The following is a 13,827-nucleotide window of genomic DNA, read 5'->3' as shown; positions in this document are numbered from 1 at the left end:
ATCCTGCAGCTACCCTTATTGCTGATCTCTCCACGTAGCACTGTAGGGCTTTTTATGTCAAGGTTTCTTGGCCCACTCACACAAGTGAGAAACCATTTTTATCTGGAGACTTGGGGAGGTGCTATGTGGCACATCATTTGTGGCTTACGGCAGATTTTAAATGTTTTCCTCACTGAAATGTGAGGAAAATGTGTTTTTAGTCAAAGTTTGAGGTTTGCAGGACTTTGTGGGTACGAAAATGGTCTGGTATGCATGTCCTGCGTCACATGTAGAAAGAGGAAAAAAGAGGAAAAATAAAGATATTTCTCCTAACGCCTTACCTGGGGAGGCGTTTCATTTTGACACATTCCCAGGTCGACCATTCATGGTAAATCTGAGAATGTGCCAGAATCCATGGGTGGGTTCATGGGAACATCCACGCTCCACCGATGGAACGTCTCCCTGGGGCAGAGCAACACAGTGCAGCGATCTGCACTGCATTGCATTACTTTAGATTTATCATGCCACACAGAGCCACACAAGGAAGACTTGCGTGGCTTGATAAATCTGACTTAGTAGTTGGGTTGCCCTTGCACTCCATGTGTGGTGCAAGGGCGACAACAGTCAATGATAAATCAGCCCCTAAGTATTTGGTTCTTGGTCTTTTTCGAAGTTCTTGTGTCTCCTTTAAGGTCTGGTGCTTTGCTAAGAGGTTCAGTGGTGAATTTAAAGTTTATTTTAATTTTTATTGATGGTCAAATATTGTTTTGCTTATCAGTCTGAAAACATATTTCTTAAATATACCATGCTAAAAGAGCAAATGCTATTCTCTTTTTCTTTCTCACTTCATTTCTCCTCCTCACTACCTCCTATTATGTAAATAATATGGTGACAGTGAATGCTCCCTTATGGCTTCAAAATAACTTGAGCTTTTGAACTGAATTTCAAATTAATATTTCGAACCTGCTTAGTAAAGAGGCCTAGGCACAATTTCATCATTCCAGTGTAATTTGCATATATTTTCGCATCACGCTTGTACTGCTAAACTCCCTAATTATGGCAGTTATACCACTTCCGTAAATATGTACTGTTCCCAGTAAAACGTTCCTAGGAATGGTGCAATTTGTGGTAATATGGGGTAAACATTTATCACAAATGTACAAGAAGATCAGCTGTTGTTTGTGGTGCTCATGTTTAAATGCACCCTCACGCTGAAGATTGATGCGAGGATGCATTTTGCACTATAATACAGTATGAAATGATGGATTTGCATTTTGCATAATTACTTGTAATTTAGCTGTGATTTCTCATGATTACACAAAAGAATATTATGCACATTTTTCACAACCCTAAACAAGATTAATGGGTATAATTTTTTCTTTCTTTTAAAATAGAATGTTCTCCTTTATTGATTGGTGAATGTGTGTGTATTTCACAGTAAGTTAGTGAATGAGAAATGCTGCTAGTGGATGAATGAGAGAGTACAGGTGTGGCAGTTTATCGATGAACAGAACAGAAACATGGGAACCGCAGTTATTCATTGGTCTAATTGAGGATTGGAAAAATTGCATAGTCCTGAAGATGGTGTCTCTGGTATGGCTATGTTGGAGAGTCACACCTGATTTAGGACTCTCTGCTTAACTGTGAGACTTCCTTTGGCTCCAGCTCTTGAGTGTGGCTGCAGTATAAAAGTCATAGAGTCTGGATTTCTCTACATGCCTGTGAAATAAAAAAAAAAGAAAATGGCCGCTGCAAATCTAGAGGACCCAGCTCTTCAAAATACAGATGAGTGGGCCCCTGAACCTAGCCTGCATTCCTGTCATGCTTCATTGTGCTCTTCAGGGTGCATAGACCAAGAACCATAGGCTCTAGAATTCCAGTTGCAGCACCTATTGACAATTCTTTCCTTGGTACCTGCTGGACAGTTATGATCCAAGTAAAATTAAGTAGTTAGTCAGTTAGTGATTCCGTTTGCTGCTTCAGATGCATTTCAAAGCTATGCATCTGAAAATTGCATTTGGTTTCAATGGCCAAGTGTTGACTTTTTGTGTTACAACACTACAAACTAGTCCTTGTGGTGTAGCATCCCAGTCGCACTTGCAGGCTGACAGTTGTCTAACCTCTAGAGAGACTTCCTTGATAGAGGTTTAAGACTCCAGCACTGACATTTTTTGCAACACTGCATGATGTAATGCATAAGGGGAAAAATAATTCTAAAACCCTCCACCATGTGTATTCTATTATAAGTGAATATTTCAGTATAATGTTTAATTTCACTATTAAATTTACCAGAGAATGAGCCTGATTTAAAGTTTGCGGGACAGAGTTGTGTCAGTCAAGGTAAGAGAGTAAATTGTTCCACCTCCCTAATAAACATACTGTCCCCCAAATCGAGAGATGTCCATGGGCCCCTTAGGTATTTCTTAACATTGGCAAGAACTGTTGTCACCATGTTTGTTGTACGAGTATGTGGACACAATGGGAGGGAAAGACTGCTATGTGTGCATGCAATTACCAGCTTCAGTTGAGGAAGGCATATGATACCATCACTTGCCTGTGACTTATGGCATTACATGCAGTGTACTATTAAGTATGTTTTAAAGCAAAGCCCATTTTGAATATTGTTTCTTGAATTATGATGTGGTACTCTCTGAAGTTCCAGTCCTCAAATACATGAACAAATATGATTATTACAAGAATGTAGGGCACATGTCTACGTACTTCGTGCCTACCATCACCTTAGATACGTCCTATGCACACAGACACAGTTTTACCTGCATGTTAACTGACATTGAAAATAAATTTGTGGATCAGATAGAAGATCGACATAGGCAAACTTTGTTTCGTCCAGACCTAAAGCACAAGGTGCTACCATGGACCAAGGAAGAATTAGATCACAAGGCAAAGGGGAGTTCAGGACCCATAACTTTCAGCAGAAAGGAAAGTTGTGCATCAGACATCCGTCCACATATCATGACAAAATATTTGTGGGTGAAAGTGATTGTGAACACGTTTTTCTGATTGAAGAGTCCATAAGAAAAGCACTATTGGATACATTAACGATAGTGCTTAATGTTTATTTTGTGTGTGATAAGAATGCTTATGTGAAACTGCCCAAGAATTAGTATGGGACATGTTATTTAGCCATTGTATTTCCCAAGATATTTCATGTGGATGATTTGTGGCCTTTGGAAGGAAAAAGCATTCATAGGGGAAAACGTCGTGTAAGTGCTGGAGAAATCATCATCATCATAGTCTTTATTCGAATTAAAAAAAAATCATACAAGACACAAACAGATACAGAGTTATAAAATATCACAATCACTAGATAATATAAAATCTTCCAATAAATAGGTAAAATTTGTAAATAAGAGTAGAATTAAACATTGAAGCAGACGAGATGAAGTGCAATACATATCAGTAATAAAAGCGATAAGTAAAACAAGGATATCTAGCAAATAATTGTGGATTTTAGGGCCCTACCTATATGCCTTCTCAGTACACCGAAGGGCTTTTCGTCTGAGAGACCATGCCCACCCCAAGTATTTGGCTAAGACAATTGAATGGACTGGTAAAGTGCTTGTGTGTAGGACTCTGATAGCTACAACAGAGCTCCTTGTGCCCAGTAGTTTACATAAAGGGGAAAGCCAGTGTCGTCTAGGAGTAGCGTATACAGGGCAAACGAACAAAAAGTGGGCAATAGTTTCTTCTTTGGCACCACAAACAGGGCAGGTACATGTACTTACACCAAACCACCCGCAAGTTAGGGCCCTGAGTGGGAGGGATCCTGCTCTAAGTTGAAAATAGAGTTTCCTGTCACTTGGTGAGGTGATCAGATCCCAATAAGGTTCTAAGAAAGGTGTGACCTTTGCCTCTAAGAAACGGCTGGTCATCGTGGGGGAAATAGAATCACCCCACACCCTGTGATTTGCCCGTTCCCAGTATAGTGTTTTCAATAGCTTCTTAGCAGGAAACTCAGCGACAACTTGGTCGTTCCATAGGCCTTCCAGCCCCAGATCTTTCAAGGATTCGCGAAGGTTCCTAAGCCACCCAATCTTATGGAACTTATCAACCTGAATTACGTCCATGATACCCATTGCGTAAGATCGGAGCTCCGGTGTAGTCCATAGTCTCCTCCAGTATAAAACCGGACGGAGATTGGCCAAGTCCTTAATGGCCTTTCTGCCTAGATCATAACGCAATGGGACCATTGGCGTACTTTGTGGTAAGCCAATAATACAACGGAAAAATTTGTTTTCGACGGCCGTTAGGGATGTTAATGCGTCAAAACCCCAGAGCTCTGCCCCATACAGGACTGAGTTTAGGGCCTTTGCCTCATATACTTGTAACACTGGTTTAACAGGTTTGGTGAGGGATTTTTTATGCTCTTTAACCAGCGTTCCCGTAATCTGGGTGAGAAATCATTGGTGATGTGCTTGGAGCCATGATACCTAGTTTAGGTGTGGTGTTGAATGATGCAAAAATTAAACCTGGGCAAAGCACTACGCTACGCTCGCGTAGTTTGCGAAGTTCGCGCTACTTCGCTCTACGTGAACTGCACGTAGCACAGTGCGAACACGCGTAGCGTAGTGTTGCGTAGTGCTGCGGTCATTTTTCATCAAGTTGGCGACCGCGAGCAAGCAAAATGACATCCCGGCGAGACTTTTTCCTTGTTCGCGATCAGCAACATCAAGTTGGCGATCGCGAGCATGGAAAATAAACCTCCCGGCGAGATTCCCAACGCGAGGAGGTCAGGTTTCTCATTGCGAGTGGTCGCGTATGCTCGCGACCGCTTGCGATGAGAAACTACCAGTTCGCGTTGAGAAAGCTGCCGCTCGAGTAAAAATCTACTCGAGCAGCAGAAAACTACAGCTCGCACTGTGCAAGATGCCATTTTCAATGATTTCACAGTGCCAGTTGCTTGTCCGCACTGTGCAATCATTGAAAACGACATCTGGCACAGTGCGAACAAGGTACTACGCAGTTCGCGAAGTGCTACGTGTAGCTCGCGTAGTGCGAACTGCACTTTGCGTAGCTTCGCGAAGTGCTACTTCGCGAACTACGCCCAGGGTTAGCAAAAATTCGAAAGCTGGCAATGATAGTGGATAAACTCTCCATGAATACAGCAAAAATCCTGTTACTAGTAGATGGTGAGATTGCCTCGATAAGGGCTATGGTTCTTCAAATTTGTCTTTCTTTAGACGTCCTACTAGGAAAAGCTGGAGGAGTCTGTAAACTTTTGAGAGTCCAACAGTGCTGCACTTATATTCCTGACAATAGTAGGGATATAAGGAAATATATTGCCAATATTTCAGATATCCATCAAAAATTGAGTAATTTGGCTGCTGAGGGACTCTGGGATCATTGGAAAGGGTTTCGGACAAATTGGCAGTTGGTTTGGCAATTTGGGACAGGGAATTATGGGTTATATCCTGAAACCCATTATCATAACTGATATTTGCATAATTAAAATATTGGGAGTCATCAAGGCATGCAAGTGGCAAAAAGCCAGACATCAGGAAAATGTCTTGAAATGAGAACAGCAAATGGAAAGACTGCAGGACAGTCATTATCGGCATCTTAAAGGTTTAGAGCGATTCAGATACGGACAGAAAGCGACATCTTCTGTTCAGATCGGTCTTTGCTACAAAGAGGACATTCTGAAAGAATGTAATTTGGTGTTATGACACTAGTCATAAGAGGTGGTAACTGATAGAGCGCTTTCAGCATTCTATTGGTATGGGTGCACTATAGTCATGATTGTCCTGCACCTACACACAAGTATATCATTTGCAGTTTTTTATGATCATGAACATGTATTCAATAGACTCATTTATACATTTGTTGCAGTGCAAATGTTATAATATGATCATGAATGTATCGTCATGCCTGCATATACAGAGAGCAGGACAGTTTATAATCATATATCATAACTGTTCGTTGTTTAAATTGCCCGATTTCCTAGGCCCAAGACTGTACTTGTTTTTGCACCTCCTTGGCTTCTCAAGAAATAAATAATGAAATGCATGTTGTTTTCAAGAAACAGCAGTGTTCTCATCCTACTGCAGGTATTGGAATGCCAACTCGTTATTTTCAGATTGAAGAAGATACAAGGAATGCTTTGAAGACAGTTGGAAGCGAGAAGGAGGATATCTTTCGTGTCTGGCTGGTCTGGGAATCAAGGTCACCACGCGGAACAAAGAAGTCTTAATTAAAGAGCGTAAACCTCCCTACAAAGAAAAAGTTGCCATGGAAAATTTTACCAGTATGAAACCAAGAATCGAATTCTATATTGTATGATGCGCAGGGACAGAGACCCCTGAATTCTGCTAGCTTTCGGAGAGAAAGGAGCATCTTACAACTCGAGCCTAGCCTTAAGCACCTTAACCCATTTGACGTGAGTACTTCTCAGAAAGTCAACACGTGCTGACACCTTCGGGAATAGATGGAAGGGTATTAGATGCATCTCCTCTTAGTATAGTGTAGGGGCAGATTTGTTTTTATTTCTAATGAAGAAGGACCTAGACTCTGTTTCTATTTTGAGCTGTTTCCTAATCCTCGCATTTGCCATTGTATTCTTGTTATGCCGAATTACTCATATTCGTAGCATCGGCTCTGTACTAATTTTCTTGTATCTCTTTATGCTAATTTTATATTATTTTTGGCCTTATAATAAATTGACAAACAAAGTCGGAGTCTGGGGTACTTGCAGGTATGATATTGTCATCGTGTTATGATGTTTTTTCCCCTCCACCACTGTTTAGTAGGTAAATAAAAGATCCTGAGCGCTAATTGTTAGGAGGAAGACCAGGGTGCAATTTAGCTTAATCAGTTCCTATCAGTGTTGTAAAATGTTGACCGACTGCTCAGTCAAACTTACGGACAGCCACTAAACATTTACAAAGATTTACTTTTTCAAAAAAAATCTGCCAAAGTGAGAAATTGTTTTTGAATATAGTAAAACAAATGACTCCCACACCATGGATGTTTTCTCCTATGTTGTGCGAGGTAATTTGTTTTATTATTTCTGTTACTCACTGACTAGTGGTGACGGACAGCAAAAGAAAAAGCCATACAACCTCCCTCCTGATATTGGGCAGATGGTTAGATAACTTCCTTTCAAAGGCCCGTACTCCATCACGCTGTCAGAGGAGTATATCGGTGACGAAGCTGGAGTAGACTTACGGTCCACCCACCTCTAAATCAGACAGGCAAACTGTGAATTTGGCATATTGGGTACGCTGTCATTGTTGCAACAGAGTACCTTCTGTGCCAAACTCGAAATCAGCCCCAATCTGCTTACTTTGTTTGCATTACATTCATAGCACAATTGAATATCCATAAACAACTAAGAGCCTGATTTAAAGGTGGAGTAAAGTCAGTTGGACTTGGCCCTTTCTGCAAGGTCGTCGCTAGACTTTTTGCCTTCCTCCTCCTATTTTTGGCTGTATTCGTTTTGCTGTCCTTAGAACTCAGTGCACGTTACCTCTGCTAACCAGTGCTAAAGTGCTTGTGCTCTCTCTTTAAAACATGATAGAATTTGCTTATACCCAATTGGCATGTTTAATGTACTTGTAAGTCCCTAGTGAAGAGACACTACCAGGGCCCAGGGCCTGCAAATTAAATGCTACTATTAGGCCTGCAGCACTGGTTGTGCTACCCAGTTAAGTAGCCTTTTTAAAATGTCTCAGGCATGCCGTTGCAGCCTGTGTGTGCATTTGAAACTGCCATTTCGACTGTGCAAAGAAAATGTCGGTCATGTACTTTTGAGGTTTACATGTCCTGGAAGTGAAAAACTCTTAAATTCGTTCTTCACTACTGCAAGTCCTACCTCTCCCATAGAATAACATTATGAGATAATTGCCAAATGGGAAAAGGTAAACCGTTCACGTTTGGTGTCTATGGAATCATATTGAAAAATACTAACTTTAACTGAAGGCAGATTTACAATTCTGAAAATGCGACTTTTAGAAAGTTGACATTTTCTTGCATTAGCATATAGTGCCTGCAGCCTGTCTCTGAATTACTACTGGTTGCCCCTTGTCTATTTATCCTAGACAGCCACACACAATGGGGAACTCAGATGTGACTGGATGCAGAGTGGGAGGGAGGATCAGGGCCCATCCCCACTTACACTTGAATAGGCTGTGTCCTGCCTCCACACAAAGGGCTGAATACCCTCTGTAGTTGGTCTGGAGCCAGGAAGGCAGGACACAGGTACAATTCAAAGGCATGTCTCAAGACGCTGCTCCGCAGTCAAAGGCTCAACTAGGTATAAATACTGGACCTCAGACACCACCACTTTAGTACACTTCTGGGCCTGTGGATAGTCTACCAGAAAGAAGAACTGCTGTGCTGCTGAAAGGACTGCCACTCTGCTGGACTGCTGCTATAAAGGACTGCTGCCCTGCTGTCCTGACCTGCTGCCTTCCACCCTCTTGCATGGGCTAGAAGGACTGGGCTTGTATTTCTTGAACTCAGATTGACTCCAATGGCTAGTTGGCTGGCCTCCTTATATGAAGCCTCAGGGACACAGCAGGCTTCCAACAACCTTGAATATGCACCTGGACTCTGCCATCTGTGATTCTACTCTGTCAAGTGATGCCACCCCAGTCCTAGACCCTTGGAAGTGGGCTTAAGGTGCTCTGCCAACCTCTGTGGACCCAGCTGAACCAAAACATTTCCTCTCCTGTGCAGAACAACCCCTTGAAGAACTGACACATCAACACTGCTGAGTGGATTGGACTCAGCCCAAGACCCGCATCACAGCCACAGCCAATCAGATATTCCACTGCACAATGCATCCTTGGCACAGGCCATCGCATACCTCATCGACGGCAGCCTTGACGACATCGGACTCCATATCACAGCCTCGAAGCTCTTCAGAACCAACGCATTGCCCTGACTGCGCGCCACATCTGCGACGTTGGACATCACAAAGCAAGCACATTCAACAGGATACGTGACAACAACACAGGGCCTCACATCGCAATCTCCCTGCATCTCCTAACCGATGCATCACTTCGACTGCGCCACAGATCTTCGACACAGATCCTCGCAAAGCTCTGCAAACCAGTATTTAAGGTACTTTGTTCAGTGTGCCTAACTGGTTCCTTGCAGCCTGCCAAGCTCCATCGTGGTAGGGCTATACTTGTGTGACTTTGTCCTAGTCAGACGCGGCCAGATTCCCTCAGTTGACACTGTGTGCTTTTTAGAGCAATTTTTACAAAAATATTTAAAATTGCATATCTCTGACTCTACTGATTTTTGCCACTTTGGTCTTGTTTTATTTGCTAAAATAAGTTCTATTTCTTGGATCTTTCTTGTGTGGTGTTTTCACTTTATTACTGTTTGAAGTGTTGCACGAATACTTCACACATTGCTTCTAAGTTGAGTGCAATTGCTCTATGTCAGGCTACCAGAAGACTGAGCACAGGTTAATTTAGGTTTGGTTTCTGCCTCTCCCTGACAGGGATTGTAGTGTCTGCTTGACCATGGTTCACACCCCAGTCAACCAACAACCCAATTTCTTATAATGTCCACCGGGGTGATGGATTAAATCACTCTGTTGCCCTGATTGGCATCCATCGTCCAAATCTAGAGATTTCTGCTGGCCCCATGGACATCTTTTAACACTGTAACTAACCAATGTCACATTGGTCCTGTCAATATTGTAAAAGTTTGTTGGGAGGCTCTTTCAAACATGTTGGCTGATCATCAAACTTTTGCATGGTTTTACTTTTTTCAGAAACAAACTCCTAAAGCAGGAGTTTGCTTTTAAAAAAAAGGAAAACTCATGACCCCAGCACCATGGGACCATTCATTCATGGTGTGTGGATCATTTTCTTCATTTTTATTGGCCTCTAAATCTAGTAGACAGACAGTGAGCTTGGCAGAAAGGGTACTTTTTACTGTTGTCACAGCTTACCCTCACCGCCAAACTCTAAATAAGCCCCTAATACTGTGCACTGTGTTTTAGAAAGTACATAAGCAAACAGGCCATTCTAAGGATGATTAAACAGCTGTAGACTCTGTTTTAAGGTACTCTAAAAAGGATGATTCTGAGGAGCACATATTTGCAGTGAGGGCCAGTTTTAGTACTGTATGACTGGTGCGGCCACACTGGGCATTGACCTGGAGGGGGGCACTGACCTCAGGGGGGTGCTGTGTTTAGCAATAACATAGGATTTAAAAACGCCTGCTGCAGAGTTCCTTGTGCGTACAGTATTCAGGCAGCAATAAAAAGAGAGATCAGAGTTTTGTCTAGGGCTGTTTTGACTCGCCGTAAGGTAGCGCAGAGGGTTAATATGCCTGCTGCAAAGAACAGATCTGTTTTTTATGTGGATAGCTGAGTGGATTTGTGGAACAAGTCTTACCAGTGCTTTAAAAACAAGTGAAATGTAGTTGAGAGAGGCGTTGTGGAGAGATGAAGGGCACTTTTGTCGGGTGGTTTTGAGGGAGTCTGAGGAAGAGGTCATATAGGAGTGGGGGGCACCAAAACATATTGTTGTACTGGGCGCCACCAGGGCTAAAGCCGAACCTATTTGCAGTTTATGTAGGCCCTCAGGAACAAAGGTCATACAAACTGTCAAAAAAAGCAAAAAGGGTGGAATCTTGTGGGGCAAATGGTAAATGGTGGGCAAAGATCCATTACGGTATTCGACAAAATTAGCAGACATGTTGTAACAAAGTAGGATTGCACAACATTTTTCCTTTCTAATCAGCAAAGTTTTTCTCTACAGGAAAAATAGACATGTGACTAAAGCACTTTTCTTGAAACATGTTAAGTCACAGCAAAATTTCCTTTGCAGAATTTGTACAAAATGCCTCAAAATTATGCAAAAATAAGCATTGTTTCTCGAATGGTCCTGCATTTTGCACCACTTTATTAGCGTGAAAGTCAATCTTGCATCCATTTTGGATGGAAGAATGCTTTTTTATTAGAAAAATGTCTCTAAATAGCATGTGACATGACATGAACAATAGTTGCTGTTGTTCTGTTCAGTCATGTTATTCCCTTTATCCTGTAATAGATGTTGGACCCAAACAAAATCTCAGTTACAAAATGTGGCATAATGGCGTAATAGCATGACAATTTTGTGGAGATTTCAAACTTTTTGCATGGCCATCTTACTTACGTTTGTGAAAGTCTTGCCTCCCCCTCCCCCACCCTGGTAGCTAGATGCTCTATTTAAACCTTCTTATTACTAAATAAAGGTTGCCTGTATTTAAAGGCTTTTGCATACAGCAACTTTGAGTCTGTTATACATTATGGAAATCTTATTATAATACCAGTAGATAACAAGTATAGGCATTACAAACTTTAAAACTCTGCCTCAATATTGTCTTTTTCTGCCATTTCCATTTCAGTTCGGTCTGTGTCTCGCATTTATTTTTGTTCTTCTCATGAATAGTCCACTACGTTTTTTTTTCCGATCTGAACGTTGTTCTTATAGCATTAATGTTCTTTTTCTTTCCTGATTCTATATCTTCCTATTAGTTTCTACCCCTTCCATGTTAGCTCCTCTCTCTTGCCCGCCTACCTCTTTTGCACATTTGTTCATTTATTTATGTGTAAGCAATGGCTCACCTAAAGATTCGCTGAATGATTTTCGGTTGCCATGTGGGTCATGGTGGAGCAGCAGGTGGATTGTCACCAATTGTCAGCCATCTTTGAATGAACACCCCCCCCCCCCATCCTCACCCATCCCCATCATGTCACGTTTTGCTATAGCTCTACCTCAGGCAAGGTTGCCTTTCTCCTTAACCCACCCCTCCACTCACACCTACCCGGCTATAGAAACAACAAGCAATGCAATAGGTCTTGCATTTGTGAAAGTTAGAGCTATTGGCATTGTAAATCAAAATGTATTTTACTTATGTTTATAGAGTGGATGTATGTGTTGTCCAGTGGAAATAGGTGGGATGGATTGCAATTGTTAGTTGTGGAATTGTATGGTGTGGATTAGTGTGGTGTGGACTTGTATAGTGGAATTATATGGCAAAGTGTGTTGTTGAATTATCTGGATAGTAATTATGTGGTATTGATTGTACTGAAATTATTCAGAGTGGGATTGCGTGCCATGCAGTGAGATTATGTGGTTTGGTATTTTGTGTTGTGGAGTGGAGTGGTGTGCAGTTGAATTGTGTGGGATGATGTGGAACTTTGTACTGGGAAGTGTATGCATGTGGTGTGTTGTGTAAAGAAGGAATCAAAGTGTACCTAGACCACACATTTTTTAATAAGTGTTCAGTAAAAAATGTGCTGCAGAACTGATCTGGGAACAAGATCAGGGCTTACCACCTTGCCCGACGGTAAATCTTTAATAGCTCCCTGGATTTCCTCATCCGTAAAGCTAACATCCATGGCTATAGAATCTCCTGTGGAAAACGTTTCAATAGGGGCTAACTCTAGGTAATCCCTTATATCTTTAGGATCCCTGGCAGTATCCTCACTATATAAATTTTGATAACAGCCATAAAATACTTTACAGATCGCCATAGGGGTAGTAGCAACAGTCCTCTCAGATGTTTTAATTTCAATGATATCTCCCCTAGTAGCTATCTGTCTGGTCCTCACTGCAAGGATGTGACCAACTTGTTCGCTAAACTCATGGTGGGTTTGTTTCCAAGCCAAATATTTTCCAGCAGCTTTGGCGGCCATAATATCCCCTAAGGTAGCTTTAGCTAGTGACAACTTCTGTGCAATCTCTTTGATATTAAGATTAGAGCCAATTGCACTAACTAATTCTTCTTCTAAGTCCGCAATATGTCCTTTGATGGCCTCCCTCTCCAGTTTTTCAATCTTATTCCTTTTCAAAGAGTAGCTCATGGTTTCCCCTCTAATGCCTGCCTTGAGAGCATCCCAAACTACCCCAAGGCTGGCACTCCCCTTGTTAATCTCAAGAAATTCTTTAAGCCAGTTATTCATATTATCAATGTATTTCACATCCTGCAATAAAGCACGCTCAAACGTCCAGCTTGCTGTTTGTATAATCATCCCGGAATACTGAATCTCTAAGATTAGGGTGTTATGATCTGATATCAATCGTGGTCATTTTTTAATTTTACAAAGGGAGAGAATAGAAGAGGAAACTAAAAAATAGTCTAAACGAGCAACAGCCCTATGAGGAGCTGAATAATACGTACTACCCGTTCCCAAGGGGTTTGACTGCTCCCAAACATCTATAAACCCGTTATCCTCCATCAATTGAATTACGGCTCTATGACCTTTCTTTTTGCGGCCTAGGAATTTCGCTGGGTTCCCCTTCCACAACCCATTTAAACCATTAATATAAAGATCCCCACATACAATAATCGGGTGCGGCCAGTTAGCCAATTGCATGTTAACGTGGCTAAACATTTCAGGATCGTCTACAGTGGGTCCGTAAACTGAGCAGAGCGTAAAGCTACATCCTTGCAATTGACACTCAGCTATTACCCATCGGCCATATTTATCCGATAGACATTTTTTGGTCGTTAAACCCCCTCTTTTAGCAAGTATATCCACCCCCCGAGTCCGTGTCCCTTGCAAGGTACAAGCTATTGGATGAAATCCAAGCTGATCTAAAAGAATCTTTTGCGACCCCTCAATATGGGTCTCCTGCAGACAAACAATATCAACCCTGAGGGTCTTGAGATATTCACCTACCATCCTTCTTTTAGCTGCATCATTTAATCTACATACGTTAATAGTTACTATACGCATATTGTGTGAAATTTGTCATACTGCCGATTGCCTGCCACTTAGTGAAGCTTACCCTGTTCCCTTCTTTTTTTTTTTTTTTAAATGCCTGGATTCCAAAGTTGCATTCCTTACTAGATGGTGATTTTTTTCCCCCAGTGTCC

This window comes from Triturus cristatus, chromosome 7 (genome assembly GCF_964204655.1).
Source record: "Triturus cristatus chromosome 7, aTriCri1.1, whole genome shotgun sequence".
NCBI classification, from domain to species: domain Eukaryota; kingdom Metazoa; phylum Chordata; class Amphibia; order Caudata; family Salamandridae; genus Triturus; species Triturus cristatus.
This window is presented reverse-complemented; position numbering follows the sequence as displayed.